Raw genomic sequence first — 21,108 nt, forward strand, 5'->3', positions numbered from 1 at the left:
GCAAACGCCAATTACTGGGCTGCAGTATCTGTCACCCTTCCTCGAGGTGAGGGCCTCCCTGGTGGTCCGTCCTGGCTCCCCATCTCTTTGACCTTACTACCGTCCGACCATCAACCCCTCTAAATGTAGAGCGGTGCGTGGGCAAAGCCATGACTCTATACCCAAAGAGGACTTTGCTAACTTTCCGAGTTTTCCATGATTTCTTGTGATGTAGATAGAGCTCCGATTTCTTTTGAAAATAGCTTTTGTTAAAAAAAGAAAATACACTGAACCACTTAATGCATTTGCCAGTTCATTTCACTTTTGATCAAACAATGATCTATAACAGTATAATGAGCCCTGAATTACCTACTCATCAAGAATCGCGTGTGCGGTGAAGGGTTGTCTTTGGGTGTGAATAAAGAGCTGGGGCTCTCAGCCTCAGTGACAGCAGCATCAGCCAACAGTCACCGCCGCAGGCAGCGTCTGAGCCAAGGGGGACCACACACCGCCTCCTTTTCATAGCTTGAATTCTCTTTCCTCACATTCTTGAGGGCTACACATTTCTACAGAGTTCCTCTCCCGTCCTCATTCCCTTTTTCCCTTTGATCCCCTTTTAGTGCTTTATCTGGGAATAATTTTAAAGTGAATGAGAAAGAGCAGCCAGGCAACTGGGAATTTCATTTTCCTTTTCTTCCTTCCACCTGACTCTCCTCTCATGTTTTCTACACCCTTTGTCTTCGCCTCCTCTTATCTCTCAACTTCTCCCTCTTACTCAACACTGAAATCTCCCTGGTATAGTTAAACCCTATCCCAGCTTATCCGGGGGTGCTGGGATGGAGGCAGGGGAGTGGCGGGCACAGAGCCCGGCAGGACCCTGACTCAGAAGTCACCTCCCTGTGAGGACACACACACAGCCACAGAGATGCACCAAAAGGGCTGAGAGAAGCCATTCCTGTACTGCCCAGCCTGGAGTGTACTAGGCATTAATTTAAAGCAAATCCCTGATTAGCTTGTAAAGAGCACAGTTTAATTTGTTAAATAAAATATATAAAATATATCCAAATATTTGTAAACTTATTTCTTAGTACAGTCCAAGCCACCCCTCTAGAAAAAACAAAAAACAAAATGCAGGAGGGGATGGGGGAGAAAAGACAGGAAAGAAGCAAAGGGAGAGAAAAAGAAGTGGATGTGACTGGCGCTCTCTCCCCCCATGACGGGCTCTGCCTGGGGAGTAAAGGCAGCAGGAGAGGCTCGCTGGGGCTGGTCCTCCTCCCAGCTCCAACCTCCACCAGCCTGAGACCTTGACCATACCACTTGCTTGCCCCAAACCTGCTCAGCTGCGGGTTAAGGAGGTGTTCATTGTCTGCTCAGAGGCTGCAACTGTCCATAAGTCTGCTGGACCCTTTGAAGAGATATGTTTAAAGTTAGGAATTCACAGTCTGTACTTCTGCAGAGAGGGGAAAAAGAACCCAGTTATTTTTCCCTGCCTTGCCCTGGAGACCCTTAAAGAGCAAGTGCTTGTCAACCATCACGTGGAGCAGCCGGGGTTAGTAAAATGGTTAAATCAGCCTTCCATGAAGGAAGCCAAGCAAAGGAGGAAGAACTAAACTGAATTCTCCAGCAGGGGCCTGGGAAACTCAGTCCCTCTATCAGGGATTGAAATGAGCTGGAGAGGCTGGGGAAAGCAGGGTTTCTCATGACAAATGCAGATGTGACCTGCAGGGAGGTTTGCCTACAGGAGAAGACAGGAGATCCTTGGAAGTGGCATCATAGCGACCAATATTTCTTTAAAAGCTACCTTTAGATAATGGAAAGTGCATTCTAGTGTGTGTAGACAATAGAAGCCTAGGATAGGCCCTTTTATTGTACAGTATGTGGAGTAAGAACCAAGGCTTGGTGTCCATTGAAAGCCCAGATGTCTGCAGGGACTGAAGCCAACTATGAAATCCAGGACTGTCTCTTGCTTTGTCCATCACAGCAGTTCTGATGGTGAATAATTCCCTCTTCCCCCTTCAGGGGATTCCAATTCCACACTATTTATCCATTCAACCAATAGTGGGCTTCAATATTTTAACAAGACCTCCTAATTATCTTTTGTGAGCTTGGCTCCAGGCTGTGGTAAGGTGAGCAGATTCAGGCATAGGGACCTAACAGTGGATGCAATGTATTATTTGAAATCCAAGTCTTGTGAGCATTTTCCAGTAAGGTTTATATTGATGTTCTCCTAAATTAGGTTTCCCATCCCAAAATCAGACAGTCAGGACAGATTTTGATAAAGTGAAAATTTTAACAGAGCAGGATTGACTGATGTAGTCATTGCATTACTATCATTGGGATCACACTGAGAAGAGTGTCTCACTTGTCAAGAAGCAGTAACTGAACCAGAAGATAGTCTGTGTTCCCTTCAAAGATGATGATTTAAGCATTCACCTGTATGCCATAGCCTAACTGGTACAGACAGAAGAAAAATTATGTTTGTATGTTTTATTTAGCAAAGGTTTACTGTGTTCTAGCCACTTTACCCACTTTATCCCCTTCGTTCCTCAAAATAACTCCATAATCAGGGAGCAGTTGTAGCTCAGTGGTTGAGCACCATTTTGCATATACAAAGATCCTGGGTTCAATCCCTGGTACCTTCTTAGGAAAACCAAACACCAAGACCAAAAACAAAACCTATGAAATCTACATGCAGTTAGTCACTTCATCTGCAGGTGAGAACACTGAGGGTTTCTCACACAGCTAGTAAAGGGCAGAACCAGGATATAGTTTCCAGTCTGACTACAGAACCTGCCTTCCCACATAATTCAATTCCGCCCTTGGGCTCTGGTGTTTCTTTAGAGAAAAAAAAGAGCATGACAAATGAGAACAGAGGATTCGATTTCCAAAGCCTGGAATTGTATCTGAAGGTCCATCCAAAAATCTCATCCTTAGGAAACTCAAGAAGGCAATAAAAGGGCTCATTTGTCACTTGTGGTTGTCACGTCATTCTCCAGAGAGTCTGTTTTCGAGAGAGCTGTTCACCAAAACGTTAGCCATACTGTGTATCACAACCAGTCTCTAAAATGGCACAATCCGTTCAAATCTCCCCGCTAGACCTTGTGGTTTAACAGCCTTGGGCATTAGTAAGGCATCTGGCCACCACCCATCGAGGTTCTGTGGATGTTGCAGGAGAGGCTTCCAGTAGATGGTTAGAAGGAATTCTTGGGTAGAGCGCTAGTATGAATAGCCAACAAAGAACATGGAATCTCCACTTTCAGGTCTTTAAGAAGGGACCAGTACCATCTGTTTGGGATGGGACCTTGAAGAAAATCAGGCATTCAAGTTCCCTTCCCATTCTAGAATTTCCTATTAAGAGCCTCCCATTGTCTTCTGAAACCCTTCAGTAAAGTTTTACATTTTCTCAACACCTCTTCTAATGTTCAAGAGAACCAATGGCTGCACATAGCTACCTCATTTGTTGTGACATTTTATTGGCTACCTGACATGCATGCATGTTTTAGCATCACATAGTCTGTAACCTCATGAAGATCAAGGGCCATTTCTTAAATTACATTAGAATCGTTTTTCTCTGATGTTTCACATTCATTCACATAACAAATATTTATTGAATGCCAACTGTGTGCTAGGCACTGGACTTAGAAAAATAAATAAGACTCTACCTTAGTCATTAGTGAGCTTACAGCTCAGGCACACAAACAAAAAGTGAGATGCACTGTGATTAGTGTTATGTATACAATGTACTCTGGGGAAAGAGGAATTCTGTGTTACACAGGATTGATATTCAATAAATAGTTGTTGAATGAACGAAATATTCTGAATATTTTCTGAATGCTTGCAGAATATAACTAGTAGTGGAAGATGTGTTATATTAGGGATTGTCATGACATAAAGTGACCATTTTTGGGTAAAAAACAAAAGGCTGCATGCTCATATCCTACTCTTCCTGTGCCTTATAGAATCCTATAATTTTACAGTTGGAAGGGGCTTTAAATCATTCAATTGAACTCCCTCTTTTATACCAAGAAGAATCCTGAGACCAGGGAGGTTGACTCGCCTCAGTTTCCCACATTACCACAGCTTCCGCTGCATTTTCTCTTTTCTCACCAGCTCTTTCCTCCCGATGACACTAACTCAAAGGCCAGCAGGCCAGCACGGCATCCTTAATAACCCTAGTTCTTGCCTTGATTGAGCTTTCCCTAATCAGAGCACAACCCTCATGGAAGGGAATTTCCAAAAAGCTGCCTGAGGCTGCTGATCAACAATTCATTTTTAGCATTTCTTTTTAAATCGCTGTAAGTCGTTGCACCTGGGTCACGGTGACAGCTGAATAAGGGGCTGAGCGGGAACTGGCGGGCACCAGGTTGGCGAGCCCCCTCCGCCATGTATATGCATGAGCTTGCCATTTGCATGCAGTGAAAAAGCACCGCTCCCATTAATCACCGCATTCATCTTAATAATTAGTGGCAATAATGTTGAGGAGCGGTGGTCTCCACATCGATCCTGGAGCCACCATGGGCTATTTCTGTGGCAGATGAATGATCATCAAGAGTGACAAGTTGATGTCTTTGGATCGACCACCCCAGTTCCGCATGCTTTACAGCCTGGCAGCTGGTCAGGAGGCGCAGGTGATATGTGGGGCTAACGCTGTCCCTCTAACAAGGCCAGTAAAAAGGAGTGATGTGACACCTGGGAGGGGGCTTGAGAGAAAAGTCCCTGACCACTTTAAGGGCCCTCTCTTAGCCATATGCATAGTAAACTAGCCGTAACTGCAAAGCAAGAGGCTATTTGTCATAAAGATTATGACTCGATGGTTAAGCACGTGAAAGGCTACCACTTGCTCTCAGACCTTCTCCATAAAAGATTGGCTTGGGGTCTGTAATTTGCCAATACTTCTGGGTCAAGAGAAAGCCATTTCAGATCAGAAATGTAATAGAATGTTTTAAGACCTGTGGTACAGTGCCAGAAAGAATGGAAGTATTAATAATTTTCATGTTTTTTTTTTAAGGCCCTATCAGATAAAACAAAACAAAAAAAGTCACACCTGAATCCAGTTAAAGATTTGAAGAGAAACTACAAAGGGCTTCATTAATACAAAAGGGAAGATTAGTCTGAGAACAAAAGAATAAGGAAAGAGGCAGCAAACGGAAAAAGGAAGGAATTATAACCATGTAAGACAGTGGAGACTGGTGAGTAAAAACTAGGGAGGACTTAAAACAAAGGCCCCTCAACTTTTTAGGTCGGCGAGATCATCCTGGATATTTCCCTTCTGTGAGGAGTTGAAGACCAAGTGTGAGTGGCAGGGAAATTCAGGTTTGAGATGTAAATGCTTTTAAAGTGTAATAGCAATTGGCATTTCTCCTCAAGTCTGACTTAGCAGAGAGAGGACTATCAGCACAGTATTACAAGTAATTTGGGAAATTTGATAATACTTATTCTTTTGCTTTCTCAGCTTACCTTCACCAATAAAGAGCCTGCTATTTTTGTTGCCTCACTCTGCCTTCATCAAAAATTGAGGTTTAGAGTATCGATGGAAAATAGTTGCAAACTCCTAAAGAGGGTACAGGTGTCCCCAGGGACTATTTGTTTCCTAAGGGTTGTACTCAAATACAACATTCTTCCCCACTCTTTCTAGCCCTCACCCCCCGATGACATAAAGAGACTTCTCTACACCACCCCCCACCCCAATGCCTGTTGAGTCTGTGAACTTGGCATTCTCTCTGAAAGGGACAATGCATAGAATCTGGTTCCTGCCTGCCACATAAATCATCTTGGAGAAAGGAAATGGTTTAATTTATTCAAACAAGTGGCTATTTTGTACACAACCCGTTGACCTCAGGAATTCTTTTTCTGAGGTATATGTGGGGTGTGTGTGTTACAAGGAGCTTTGTGTGGAAACATACCCAACTCAACTTTCAAGACAAAATATGACTCACTCTCTCAAAACCGCGCACTCATAATTATCACTTGTTGCTACACTTGTTTCCCCTCTTTGCAGGGTTATCTGATTTTGTTATCTAGAGAGAGGCTTTGTTCCACCTCGGTGCTGGGTTTTGAAGGGAAGGGAAGGGCACAATTGTAAAATATCTGATCAACGTGTGTGTGAATAGATACCAGGGCTGATGCTTGTCCTCCCAAATGAAGTCAATAAAGGTCAGGTTTTGCACACTCCCCTCGGCCAGTTCCTCTACCTGGAGAAAGAGAATGCTGAAAAGAAAGGATTTCTTTTATACAGGTTTGAAAACAGGACAAGGAGGCTGGACTGTGCTCTGAGAGTTCTTACTTTGTGGTAGCAGGAGGGGAAAAGAAAGGTGCTAAGCGATGGCAGGATCTGGCATCTCTGACCCAAAGAACTACAGCACTGGGACCAACAAAGGAGAAGCACAATAGACCTCCATCCGAGGGTCACTTATCTGTTCATTCTGACCTTCGACTAAGTTGACCCTCATCGGCCAAAATGGCCGTGTTTCTAGGCCGTGTTTCTAGAAGCTGTGCAGTAAAGTACTTGCTTGCATCTTTGCAAGACTAGACCTTCCCTTCTTACCATGCTCCCCAAAGTGTCTTGCTGTGTGCCTGATTCCTTTGCCCTGTGCTCAGAGTCTGGCATGTGGATGGGTGTTTTTAAGTGGATTCTCTGAAATGCATTTCTGGCTATGCTTTGGTTACATTATATTCTATTCTGTTATCAAACAAGTTTGATGTCAAACAAAAGATCAATGTTATTGTAATGTCCTATTTGATGGATTAAATAGGGTATTATTCAACTCTTTTATTAAACCATCAAGAAAAACACCCTGGGACATGCTTTCATTTGCAGCTGCTAACAAATACAGTGCATCTGATCTGTGATTAAGAAATGAAGTAGGAGCAGTTATTTTCAGATTAATTAAACAAACAAGTAGGATTTGGGGACCAGGATTTTTAAAACCCAGAACAATTCTTTGAAACATATTTGGAAAAGGACATAATTTACTTTAACTCTGTGAGTGAACACTTAATATAAAAATCTTCCAGTGACGCATTTCTGGATTAATTGCCCGGAACTATCGCAGCGTCATAAACAAAACCATTCTAGGGATGGACCTTTCAGAGGAAAACATTTTTTTTCCCTTGTGAGTAAATGTCCATTTAGAGGGCTTTTCTAAATTTAGAAGCAGTGCTCATCAATCATTTACAATAAGCACAGAATAACTCCACTCATCTGCCTGCCCGAGATGCATCTTCCCCCCCACACACACCCAGGGAGGATGCTCTCCTCTGAGTGCTCCCTGCTGGGCTGGCACCCGCTCCATTATAGTCACTGACCTTTGTGTTTATAGGAGTTCACTCTGAAGATGCCGAGGGAAAGCAAATATTAAATCAGTGGAAATCTCTCTCTTATCTCAGCCTGCCTGGCTCTATATTATCTTTAGCGTCCCCCCACCGTCCCCATCCCCCAGCTTTACATACAGTTGGATACATTTTGGCTCCTTCTGTCTGATGCTGTTTCCGCTAATGGCTGAAGAAATGGAACATTACACCATTTAACGTGTGTGGGTCACATTAATCACAGAAAATTCTTTTAATGTTTCAGAAGTAACTGTCAAACTGGACATACTGAATCTATTTAAACTAAAGCATGCCATTTTTTATCTACAGTGATCTTTAATTCCCATAAAAGGGTCAAGAAAATGTGATTAAGTGACAGTTTTAAAATGTACTATAATATTAAATAGCTTGATTAAGTGACAACTATAAAATGTAATACAATATTAAGTATCTGGCTATGTCCCAAAAGAACTTTAAAGTATTTTTGAACGGTTTGGGAATTCACTAACCCATAATGGGTTACTAAGGAATTTTTTTTTTTTTTTTTGGTGGTGATAGGATGGGGGCTAGGGGCATAAAAACAGCTGAACTTAAAACACACACTGAAAAAAATGACAAAAGCCCTCAGCACTTGCAGGTTATCCAAAGTCAGAGAGTCTCTTTTTGGAGTGCCAAAGACTGGGTTTTTCGGAACTATGTAGTGATTCTTTTAGGATTCTGAACTTATTACCTGCAACACAAAGAGTAGGATCAAGAGGAGTTGTGGGAGGAGATCTCACAGCTGGATGGAAATCCACAGGCTCAGTTGATGACCTCTCTGGTTTCCTCCGTGGGGTGGAGTGGGCCATCTCCTCCCCAAGAACCCAGCTTACCTCATGTATTTATAGTTCAGTTTCTATTGGGGACCAAGTAGTAAACAACAGCTTGGCTGGCCTCAAATCCTCCAGTTTGTCAGCTAAGTCCAGCAGAGTCAGTCTGCGGTGACACAAAATATAAGACAGGGCCCAACAAAGGGACCTTTCTGTGTTGGGCCTTTAAGGGAGACACTGCTGGGGGGCCGAGGCTGGAAGAGGATGCTTGTGCACAATTCCTAAGGTAAGTGTCTGGACTAGGTACCCAGGCCAAAAGAACAAAGAAGTTGATGCCATTACTGAGACAATTTTGTAGTTCTTCTCTCCAATTATTTGGCCAGTCTTAACCTGGATTGCCCTGAGAAGTAGAACCGGAAGCAAAGGCCATTGTGCTATAGTTGTGATAGGGAGTGCAATCCTGGGAGCAAGGGTGAGGTGAGAAGATGATGAGTCAGGGAAGGAGGGAGAGCCTACACGGATGTCTTATCACCCTGGCTCCCACTAAGTCTGACAGTTGACTTGATCTTGCACAACTGTCCCCAGGGAAACCATAACTGCATAACCAGACAATCCATCTCGGGGGAGAGAGGAGAACATACTTATCCACCAGCTCCCATCTCTCATAAGTCAAATTTTTTTCCCACTGTGCATCAACTCCTTACAGTTTCCAAGTTGTAGGTGGGTAGGTGCTTGGTTGGTGTCCGAGGCATTCTATACCTCTGTAGCAATAGGGAACTCTCAGAGAAGGTGGTGAGGTGACCAGGCGAAGCCCACATGAAGGCCCTGGAGCCCACACAGAGCTGGTCACTGCAGTAGAACCAGATAAGTCTGAGAGGACCTGAGGTGTCACATAAGAGGTTCCCAATATGGGTCAGCACTCTGTAGGTAGTAAAATCACCAGAACACTTCCATGTACCCTTGCAGAGAGGACATCAATTGAATTATTTTTATTTTTATTTTTTATCTTTTTTTAAAAATTTACACCTCCCCTCCCCCTGATGGTTCTCTTTGTCTGTCTGCTCATTGTTTGCTCACCTTCTCCCGGAGGCACCAGGAACCGAACCTGGGATCCCCCACATGGGAAGGTAATGCCTAATGGCCTGAGCCATAGCCATTCCCCACAGGCTGCACATCTGCTGGCCTGTGGCATCTGCTTATTTAGGTGGCTGCTTCTTGCAGAGGGGTGCAGCGTCTAGCTCTCGTTGGGGTGGGTGTGGGCTTGTCTTCTTTAGGAGGCACCAGGACCCGAACCCAGGACTTCCCATGTGGTAGGCGAATGTCCAAATGGTTGAGCCACATCCACTTCCCTCATTTGAATTTTAAAGTGTCTTCCTAGATTTTCTCCAAAGCATATACTCCTTTCCATCCCTAGGGAGTTTCTGGACAGGTACCACTATGGAGATGCGCACTGTCTCCTCTAGGAATTGTAAGACAGATAATTATTCAGTAGCTACACCTAGAATTTAGGACGTGGGCCACATGCCCTTAGAGAACCTTCTAGAACTCCATGGATATCTCAGAAAAGGGTTAGCGCTTTCTTTAAGGACATTCTTCCAGAGAAAGATGGAAAACCATGCCTGATATCACTCCTGGTCCCACAGTAACAAAGAGACAAATGGCCATGACACATTTATGTAGGCTCACTCTTTCTTGGTGTGATGATGAAGCTTCATTTGGAAGATTTGCTCCTCTCTCTAGTAAATCAATGAAGAAAGTTTCCCTGATATTTACTTAGGACCTTCCTTCCCATCTTTATTTCATTCCATTCCTCCAATTGCTCACCCTCGTACCAGGCTACATAAATCTCTTCTCTTTCTTCTGCCCCTTTGTCAACCATTAGCCTGCTCCCTCTCTGTCATTGTTTCACCAGACCATAGATGTAACTCTTCTAATCTTCCCTGATAAATCAGGCTCTTGGAATCACTCCTTGTTGCTCCCTCCAAGTCCCCAGAGCTGGGATATAGGGCTCCAAAGGCCTGGTGCAGACGTTCTTTTATAATGGGCCCTGAAAGGTTGTCAGCTGCAGATAATTAGGATCTCACTTCCCGCCATCGAGCTGCATATATCTTCCATGCAAAGAACCCCCATCACCTTCAAAAGAATTAACACATGCAGAGGAAATATATGAGGGGCTGGGTGACCGAAGGATGGAGCCAGCTCTTCTGAAAGCCAAAACTGCTTCATGTTTCATGTGAGAGAGGGGCACTTTCTCTCAGGAGAACCTGACCCTTCTCATACCACTTTATGGTAAAAATCGCATGCCATGTGTCTGGATTGTGCATCATGGAGGAATGAGAATATCTTTTAAAGTCAATTATTTTTGTGACAGGGCAGTGCCTTTGTGCCCTTCCCTTCCCCCTCTCTCTCCCTGTTGAGCTAAAATTTAGTCTTGTGAGGTAAAATCAAGAATTGTGTCTGTGGTTTTTATTTTCTAACTCTGATTTAATTGGCCCACATCACTTTTAGACATATTATTCAGTTATTATTTAACAGTTCCTCAGAAACATCACAGATGTAACTTTGGGAAAACTGGGTGGGCTGTCAAATGGATATAACATAAGAACACAACGTAGGCCCCAAACATAGCCTAGGAAAGAGAAAAATCTTAGGTAAGTGACCTGTGAGACCTAAATGTCTTTCATGGTTGGTGGGGGGAGGTGAGTAATATTTGAGGAAAGGAAGAAAGGAAGTGGGACAGGCTCTGAGACCCTAATCCCCCATCTCTCTCGGAATAGATTTCTTTTTATCCATGTCTTATATTGAGATTCCTCAGCAGATCTTATTTCTTAAAAGAGGGGGAAATAACTTTAAATACTGCAGATTCCAGACTACAGCCATTACCTTGTTCATGAGGAAAAAGGTCTGGAGATGTTAAGGTCACATGGCTTATTAGTGCTAAGCCAGGGATAGTGCTCAGGACCTCCGATGCTGGGTTTTTAATCTTTCTCCACCATCATAATCCTCATAACAATATTCTTGGGTATTATATTGGACTCATTAGGGAGTAGACAGGCCTATATATCCCCAATAAAGTGCTATTCCTGGAATGACATGTTCCCGTTGACCTGTGCACTTGGAGAGATGATTCTGGTGATGGGGACAGATAGGCACTGAGTTAGCCTCACAATCACCATTAGTTCAGAGATGATTGGTGAGTCTCAGAGGTGTGACCTTTGACCATGAACCTCAACAAAGGGAATTGACGCCTTGAGGGAGAAAGTGCAATTTGGTCTTGGCCTCATTAGGGTCAAGACTAATCACAGAATTTCAGAGCTAGGCTGGATCATAACCGTCTCCCACACCAACCTTCTTTTTTTAAAACTGCTCAGGTCCAAAATGTCAGATGATTTTCCCATACAGAGGAGAGAATTGGGACAGGACTGGTGGACAAGGCATTGGTTCTTGTTTCTTGGCTGGATGGAACTGGATTTGCTTATTTTCCTTTTTCTCTTTCTACCTGGACCAGTTCAAGACAGTGATGCATGCTTCAGACTAAAACTACCCTTGGACTGATTCTTCCAAGGTCTAGATTAAAGAAGAAGTAGATGAAGGCGGTTATAAAGACAACTTGCTTCTTACACCAAGCTATATTTTCTCCCCAGACTTGATCAGCAATAAAGATGATATATGAGCCTTAATATGGTAACTCATTTTTCTTATTTCATTCAGTTCAGAATTTGAGTGAGGAAGAAGGACATTATTTATTGGGTACCTTCATACTCCAATTTTCAACATCCTACTTTGTAGAACTTCTATTACCAGCAGTCTGCATGCTGGCACTTCTTAGAATCTAAACCACCTTCCCTGTGGGGTATGGAGCCAGTTGGGGTTGTTCTTAATAAGAATCCCAGTGGTTGGCATCATTTCTTGAAATGGGTGAAGACTAAAGTTATAGTGTGTTTTGACCGAGATTCCTTTTCTGAGCAGGGTTTTGAAAAACATTTCTTAAGGGTAAAACTTGAAACAAATGGGAGGCCTTGTTCCCACCAGGACTTAAAATACCAACATATGTATCAAGAAATCTACTCAATTTGATAAGTTAGTTCAAAGTGACCAGGGAATAACAACAAGAAGCCAGGCATGGAAACTAGCACTTGATGTTTGGAGAACATTAAACACCATCTGTATGTGGGTTGTTCTCCCAAACCTGCAAGTTTGGAAACATTTCTCCTCTCCTTCTGTTTTTTCTTTCTTGTTGGACATTCATAACTAATGGATTTATTATTCATCTAGATTGCTTTCTCTGAAAAAGTCAAGTTGTCACATAAAAAAGCAAGAGGATCCACCTAGCAAGAAAGTATGGTGGCCAAAGACAGGATAGACAAGGGAGAGAGGCCCTGGAGGTTGTAGGATGAGGTAGGTAAAGTATCTCTTGGAAAGCCACGCTGCTTTGGAAAGAGAGGGAGTTATGGGTTTACAAGAAGAGTTTGAGTCCTGATGCTGTCACTTGTTATTGAGAAAGGCAATCAACTGCCTTGTCTCCATTTTTAAAAAATCAGTTTCCTCATCTGGAAGGATGCAAGTAATACCCAACTCAGTGAGCTGATGAGAGTAACCTGAGACAATTATGGTAAGAGGCTTCATGAGCTGGAAAATGCTGAGAAAAAACATAAAGTAGGATTAAGAGATGTTGTCTAAACCTCTGAAAACACCACAGCCTTCTCAAGGAGTCGATAATAGAGAAACGCTTACTTAAGGCCTTTTGAAAATACGAAGGACTCCCTGTAAATGCAAATGGCCAGACAGTTGCCAGTATCTTGAGAACAGATGTTTCTGCCCAATCAAGAAAAACAAAACAAAACAAACTAGATAACAAAGTAAGAAGAAATGGGCTGGGAAAAATCTCACTTGATTGTGGTAGTCTCTCCTGGTGGGACAGGGAAGGTTTTCTTTTTTCTGCCTACCAACTAGATTAGTGTTGATTATAAGTGAATTAAATTTTATTAATATTTAGCAAAAAACAGGCACCTCCCAGAATGTAGGTGTTTATTCACTTCACACAGATTTGTTGAGCACAGATATGTGTTGATATCAGTGATATGAGCTGGGAAGATTCAGCTATGAAGGAGGACAGCACTGTCATGGAGTATATTCCCTAGGAAGATGGCAAAAAGGAAGGCACCATCTCAAATTAGGTGTGATTTGCTTCTCCCATGAATCTCTAACAGGAGTTCTTTTGTGGTTCTCCTTAAGCAGCATAATCTGTATAGCCTGATCTCACCCTGCAGGACAGGTGAGGTGTGTTTTTGTTTTGTTTCTTATTTTTTACCTACACCTTGTTTATTCTTTGTGTTCTTTTTTTTTTTTCAATCAGAGAAAATTGTTTGCTTTCCAGTGCCATTTTAGCTTGTTACTAGTGAGCATCTGGCATGGGTGTTTTCTATTAGCATGAAAATTCAGGAGGCTATAGAAGGAAATACCTACAACTGAGCAGTGAGAGTCACTTCATTCCCTTGCCAGACAATGTGTCTTGCATTTCTCTAGTGTAAATAAAATGATGATTCAAAGAGTGGTGCCCATTAATGAGTATCTGATTTAGAATAAAATAAAATCCATGCTGGGAAGCTGATGAGCTTGATTTTGCTGACTTGCTGCTTGCATGCAACTCATATTTATTGGTCCTCTTCCTTCAACAATTGTCACCAGTCATCAGCTGTTCTTTCTGCTGGGTGGAAAGGGAGTGAACACAGGGTGATTTTAGCTCCTCATAACTGAAGATGATATTTGAAAGCTCAGAGCTATTGAAGAGGTTGGTGATTATTAAAATGTACTGTGTTTCTGTTTTCCTGACCATGACCTCCCGTCTTGCAATTTGCTGCCAAACACATGCCAAAGCACAGGTGGTGATGCTTCTTCCCAGCTTGGGGCTGGGGGGAGGGGGTGGGGGGAGGGTCTGTTAAGACCATGCTAACCATCTACTTGTTCACCTTTCCTGATTGTTTTCAAAGCACATATCCTGAAAAATTAAAATACAGGGGGAGAGAGATGCAAAGTCAGCTACAGTATCTTTACTGAAGAGGATAGAAGGCAGGGGGATGGGGAAGGAGGAGTAGAGAGAAAGAAAATAGCACATCATCAGAAATAGCACTGAGAAACAACTGTGTGGAAGGGTATTCCCACAAAGCAATAGAGGTTTTCTCATTCTCATGTTTGGGAGGGAAGGACTAGACTAAGAGGCTCTGGAAATGCTGCATATAATGCATCCTCGAAAGCAGAAATCATAGTCAAATGAGAAAGGAGTTTTGCTGGAAATAAATGATGGGATGCCCAGCTCAGGGGACTGAGGACATAGATCATGGTTTCTTCTGGAAGGGCTTTGGAAACCTACTGTTAATTCTGGCAAGGCTGTTAGAATCGGGCAAGTTGGGGCAATCAAAAGAGTAAGTAGGAGCTCTGTAGTTGGTAGCTGGGTAAGGTTCTTTGCCTGTGGATACCTCTGTTTTCCCATCTATAGAGTGGAACTAATAATTATATCATAGGAGAAGATAAGTAAGAAAAAGTTTATAAGCACTAAGAATAATTTGTGGTACACTATGTGTACCAGGTGTACAAACCTGGTCATTTTTAACTATGATGCTGTCTCTGAGGGGTATTTTTAAAGCTCTGCCCTTTGGTATTTCATCAACAAATGACTTGGATATTTAAATCAGGGTGTATTCCAAGACAGAACACATTCTCCCTGGGCAGTATCTGTAGGGACAAACAAAAGAATTCTTATCCCAAGACTCCTGCCTTTATAGCTGTTTTCTATTCTCATGCTCCATTCATTTGATGATGGATTTATGTTCATAAATCCTATACCCATCACCCCTCTCTACTCCCCTACAAAACAATGTTGAATTAAAAGCTACCAAATCATAATCTCTTCTCCTGAAATGGGCAAGGTATATGCAGAACTCTATCCTTCACTTAAATTCATGGAGTCCAGAACCAAAATGACTCCATAATTTTAAAACCATCCATGCCTGTGCCATGGCTTCCTCACTTTTCAGGACCAGATGCCCTTCTCATCCACAAAGGCCATGGGTCAGGTTCATGAGAGGGCTGATTCACAGGTCTAGGTGGAGTGTGGCACCCTCATGATCTTCATGTGTACCTCCCTGGATTGCACAGCTCCTCCTCTGCTCCACACTGTGACAATGCTGCGGACTGGACAGGAATCCAGGGAAAGAGCCCCTCTGGCACCGGGCTCCAGAGGGAACGCACATGACAAATGTTACCCCTCTGTGAAATCAGATCCATCTCTACCCCTGTGGAGCCAAGGGCCACTTGAACATGCTTATGGTTGGCATAAATCACTTGCAGAATGTCAAGAAGCAGTGAGCTGGGATTAAAAGTAGCCGCAAAGTTTCACCACCTTGTATGTTTACATCACTTCACGTATGCTTCCAGTTTGGAAAAAGGGAGGATTACAATTGTTTTGAAGGCTGAGGCACAGGAAAAAGGCAGTCCTTCACTGTGGTGTCTAACTCCCATACAATGCAATTTGAATAGTCATAGGCTTGTCTTCTTAAAATAAATATATACCAAAAAAGAAAAGGAAAAGAGAAAAGCAAATGAATTGATCCTTCTTATCTGACAATTCATAGTGCTGAGAAAAGAAAATGATTAGATAGATATAGAAATAGAAATAGAATAGATATAGATATAGATATAGATATAGATATAGATATTGATAAGGGAAGATCCAAAAGAATCTTCAAAAAACTAACCAGCCTAAGAACAAAATTTCTATATCTCTTCAGACTGCTCTATGCCTCCTTAAATTTATATGCCTTGTGTTATCCACTCAATCATTCAGTTACTGTTGAGCACAGGAAGAGCTCATGAAAATGTTGAGGGTTGAAGAAAGTTTCATTTTATAAAGTGCTACATGAAAACCATTGGCTTCCCTTTTGGAATAGTATTGGATTTTTTTTTTCCCTTCTAATTATAAAAGCAATATAAGTTGATGGAAGAAAATTTGGAAAATGCAAGAAATATATTAAATCATGAAAATCTTCTCTAGCTCTACTCTCTGACTTTTTGATGTGCTCTTTTAAGTGGGCAGATCCACTTTTAAATCATCCATATCTTTTCCATATTCAATGGCATTGGCAGGACCTTTGTTTTAGGGACCCATCCTATCAAGCCAGATAAAAGCCTCTATGATATTGCTGGCAGACAGGACTGGGGATGCAACAAAGCCAGAATTAGATGAACTTTTGGCTGTGTTATGAGGTCCAGTTTAAAAAATCTAGCCAGTTTGAGTTCAGCAGTTAGTTTTTCATTTAAAAATATGAACTACTTTCTACATGACTTATCCTTGTTATTTCTACCAAAATGAACCTGTGTTGTATAACTTTGCTTTTTAGGAGATTTCATAACCTATCCCCGAGTCAGACAAAGGAAAGGATAACTGGGGAAATGGTGCTTGGGGGGCTTTTGGTTTTCATGAGTATCTACACTTTTTCTTCTCTAAGGAAAATGTTTTCTTGTCCTTTGGCCTCAGTTATGAACAACTGGATATCTAGTGGCTAGTTACTGATATTTATGTCCTAAAGTTTTATATTTAAATAGGAGGTCTTTGATTTAAATAGGAGATCTAGTTACTCAATTACCCGATATGGCAATAACAACAATTGCACAGATTTAGATGTCAAATTGTGACAGGAGCCTCTGAGTGACATCAGGGACACCTGAAGCCAAGGTGCTAAGGAAATATGAATGGAACCAATGAGTAAATAAATGAATGGGTGTGTCCTGATTGTGGATTGAACAGAGAATAGACTTGAAAATTGGTATTGGGGAATTCTTCACCATGTTATAGCATCAGATAGTCCTAAAAAGGGAAGGGCGTGTGATGAATCAAAGGCATGCCATTGGAGTATTGGGGCTTAAATACCATCTCTGGCCCTATGTGAATGTGAACAAGTAATCTTTCTTGAGGCTTTTATGTTCACCTATAAAGTGGTAATGCAGACCTCAAGGGTTGTCCTGAAGGTAAAATGACATGACCATATTCTGCACTAGATGTCAAACCTGGTGAACAAATGTGCCATCAAGGTTACTATTTACCACTGTGGCTATTACTGATGTCAGTGCTTCGGCCACATCTGTCCCATAATAAGGTGTTTCTTTCCACCTGGAAGGGCCTCACAACAGAATGCAGTAGGGAGGGAGTAGGACGGGGTCAAAGCTTTCTGAGAAGGGAGTGAGCATTGGAAGCTGGAGGTCAGGTTTCCTGGTCACCCAGTCGAGTCTTTTGAAGGCTGGAGCTCCTGGGGGCTCTCTGCCTTATCCATTTCTTTGTCCAGAGCAGGAGTTTAGGTCATAGTCCCAGCCCTTCAATTCCTTAAGATTTTTATGGACCTTAAAAGCAACTTCAATTACCCCAGAGGTGGGGGAAAGTGGAATAGAAATGTTTAAACTTCTTTGTTTCTTTGCTTTCCTCTTTAGGGACCCTGAAGGATATTCTTTTTCTATACTTTTTACTGTTTATTTGACTTTAACTAAAAGCCCTTTGCTTACAATGGGAGGAATATTTTGGTAGAAACAGCCCTGCACTTGGAAGGAGGGGGCCTGGGCTGCATGTGCTCCTGAGCAATTTTACCTCTTTGGGGGGTGGATGTGGCGAGTAGAACCTAACTAAGCCAATGGCTCTTCTGTGGCGATGGGAGCACGGAGCCCAGCAGAGTCACCTGGGGGAACTTTTTGCCAAATTAAAGAGAAGAGCAAGATCTGTAAATGTTCTCCCAAGTCAAGACCTCTGTGACTCACTAATCTTGATAGGCTTCCTTTAAAGAAGAGAGTTTCACAGCTTGCTGAGGGCCATAGAGCTTCCATCTTGATTTTTCATCTATGAAATGCAACCCCTCCAGAGACTGTGAAAAACAATTAAGTGCAGGTAAGTTCTAGGTGCTGTGCTCAACAGCAGAAGAGGACTTCTTGGAATGTCTACTGGATATGGACCTCCCTGTGTGTTAGTGCATTACAGCAAGCCTAAATCACTCATTCTTAGCACTTTATTTTACATGGTGAGAACCGAACGTAGGCCCCATGTGGAAAATGAAATTGAAACCTATTGCTTACTATTCAATAGGTCGTCTACAAAAGAGAACTATGTAAAAAGCACTGAAGAAGCTCCTTCTGTTTTTGAAGGAGTTGGTGTTTCACAGCTATCTCTAATGGTGCCTTCAGGAGTTGAACCTCTGTGGTAATTTTTTTGGCCCTAAGCTTGCCTTCTCAATTATTATCACCATATATTGGTTGGTTGAATTCTTGTACATAAATAAACTTAATTTTAGTCATATCTGTCCTTAACTGGAATTGACATGGTGATTGATCTTATAGACTTGCACATTAAAATACGTTTTTAAAGCAAAATAACTGAGAAGCCTACTTCAAGCATCCAGATCAATTTTTCAATACATACCATGGAAAAACCTTTTTTATTATGGTAAACTTCCTTCACAAAATGGCTTAAAGTACTCCTAGTTCCATTACATTAATCCTAGAATAGACCTTTGCTGACAAAAGATTTGCACTTATGTCTTAGGTTTAGGGAATTTGTAGATACGAACCCTACCTGATCTGTCACCACCACAACTCACTGCCCTCAAGAAGATGGACAATTTGAAGAAGTGTGAAAAAAAAAAAGGCTTTAAAATATTTAGGTGTCCCAAAGTAGATTACAGAGAAAAAACTGACCAAAAATTTTGCCTAGTTACTTATTGTCCTACATGTAATATTATGTACCATAAAAGGAATCGGTTCTTTTGAATTAATACTGGGGGCATATTTTATGACTTCTCTTGACTGTCTCTTACCAGATAACACAAAGTCTTAAATAACCAGGGAAAATGTTTCAAGTTACTGTTTTGACTTTGTGTGTATGTGTGTGCATTTTTTTAAAACCACTAATCCATTGGACCAAGTTAGGCTCTTCCATTAGGAACAAGGGTATTGGGTCTAAACCATGCAAGGCTGAGGGAGCAAGTTGTATGGGCAGCATGTTCTCACTGGTCACAGATGTATATGCTCCTTTCAAGGTGACTGGGTAACCACACAGCCATTAAAGGCTACTCCTCTAGAGCCAGCTGGCATTTACTATTCAGCTATGCTTCCTGTTGAGTCTCCAGGGTCACAGTGAGAAGGAAAGAGTAATTCTGATCTGACCTCCACAAATTCTGAAGTGCCATCACCTACTACTATTTCTACATCAATTTGTCAAGTAATTCACAACTTAAAAGTGTGTCAGTGGCCACGGGAGTTGCCGAGGGCAGGGAGAGGGAAGAAGAGGTGTGATATGGGGGCAGTTTTGGGACTTGGAGTTGTCCTGAATGATATTGCAGGGGCAGATGCAGGCATTATATATCCTGCCATAACCCACTGAATGGACTGGGGGAGAGTATAAACTACAATGTAAACTATAATCCATGCAATGTAGCAGTGCTCCAAAATGTATTCACCAAATGCAATGAATGTGCCACACTAATGGAAGAGGTTGTTGATGTGGGAGGAGCGTGGGGGGGTGGGGAGTGGGGTATATGGGAACCTCTTATATTTTTCAATGTAACGTTTTTTTGTGATCCGTGTATCTTTTTTTTAAAAAAGACAAAAAAAAATTTCCTAAGAAAAAAATTACTTGGTAGGGAATCAGATGTGGCTTGAGGAGTTAGGCACCTGCCTACCAAATGAGAATTCCTGGGTTTGGTACCTGGTGCCTCCTAAAGAAGATGAGCATGACAACAAGCTGATGCAATGGGCTGGTGTGGTAAGCTGGCGCAACAAGATGACAAAAGACGATGCAACAAGATGACATAACTAGAAGAAGCAACAAGCAAGGAGCAGACGTGGCTCAAGCAATTGGGTGCCTCCCTTCCACTTGGGAGGTTCTGGGTTTGGTTCCCAGTGCCTCCCAAAAAGAAGATGAGCAGACACAGAGCACAAAATGAATGGACACAGAGAGTAGACAGGGAGAGCAAACAATGAGGTGGGGGGACAATTAAATAAAATAAATCTTTTTAAAAAGTCACTTGGGTAGCTTGCTAAAATAGGAGATTCCCATGCTCCCCCACACAAGAAGTTTCGATTTATTAAGTCTGGGATGGGGCCCAAGAATTTTAATTTCTATTGAGTTCCCAGGAGGTGGTGATGCTGCTGCTGCAGCTGAAGGGACCACACTTTGAGAACCAATGGCCTGAAAAAACTCAGAAAGAGTTTTGCTAATGGACACCTCTTTATAAACTGTTGGTTATAAAGGCAGGATCCTCTTTGGGAAAGAAAGAAAAGGAAAGGAACACTTACTGAAGATCCACGAAGGCAGGTGTCTGGTACAATGAAATAATATTTATTTTATCTTGGTAGCTTTTTATTTTATTTCTGTTTCTTAACAAATGAGACAGCCAAGGGCTGGAGCAGTTACTACTTTGCTAAAAGTCACGTAGCTAGCTAGAACAGGAGGGACTATCTGGCCCTCGCAGCTGTGCTCTTTCATGAATTCTCAGTTGCCTCCAGACGCATTGTATTGCAGGGACAGTGTTGTATTCCTTTGAGTTTCTATAGTTATATTATATACAGCAATTTAGAGTAACTTTTGGCCCAGTGATGAGGATACTTTTTTTTACTGTCCAATTCAGCCCAGACTTAACTAGCCTTGTCATGTCGAAAGAAAATGGCATTCAGGTCATACATTTTCTGTGATAACGGGAACCTCTTCTCTAGATTTGGATTTCATTGCTTCCTTTACCATTTCAGGGGCCAAGAAGCCTCTCCAGAACAAATCCACCAAGCTTTGTCCTAGACAAGTCAAGTCCTAGACACTGATTCCATTTATTTGTAAAGAGCATTTATTTATATATTTGTTCACTTGACAAGTACTACTGAGAATAGCTGTATTTGCCAAATATTGTGCAAAGCACTGAAAGAGTAGAAGGAGTAGTGGAGTGAAGCCAGTAAATCAGAATTTGGGTATTGCCCCCAATACTTA

This window comes from Dasypus novemcinctus, chromosome 17, assembly GCF_030445035.2.
Source record: "Dasypus novemcinctus isolate mDasNov1 chromosome 17, mDasNov1.1.hap2, whole genome shotgun sequence".
In the NCBI taxonomy this organism is placed as follows: domain Eukaryota; kingdom Metazoa; phylum Chordata; class Mammalia; order Cingulata; family Dasypodidae; genus Dasypus; species Dasypus novemcinctus.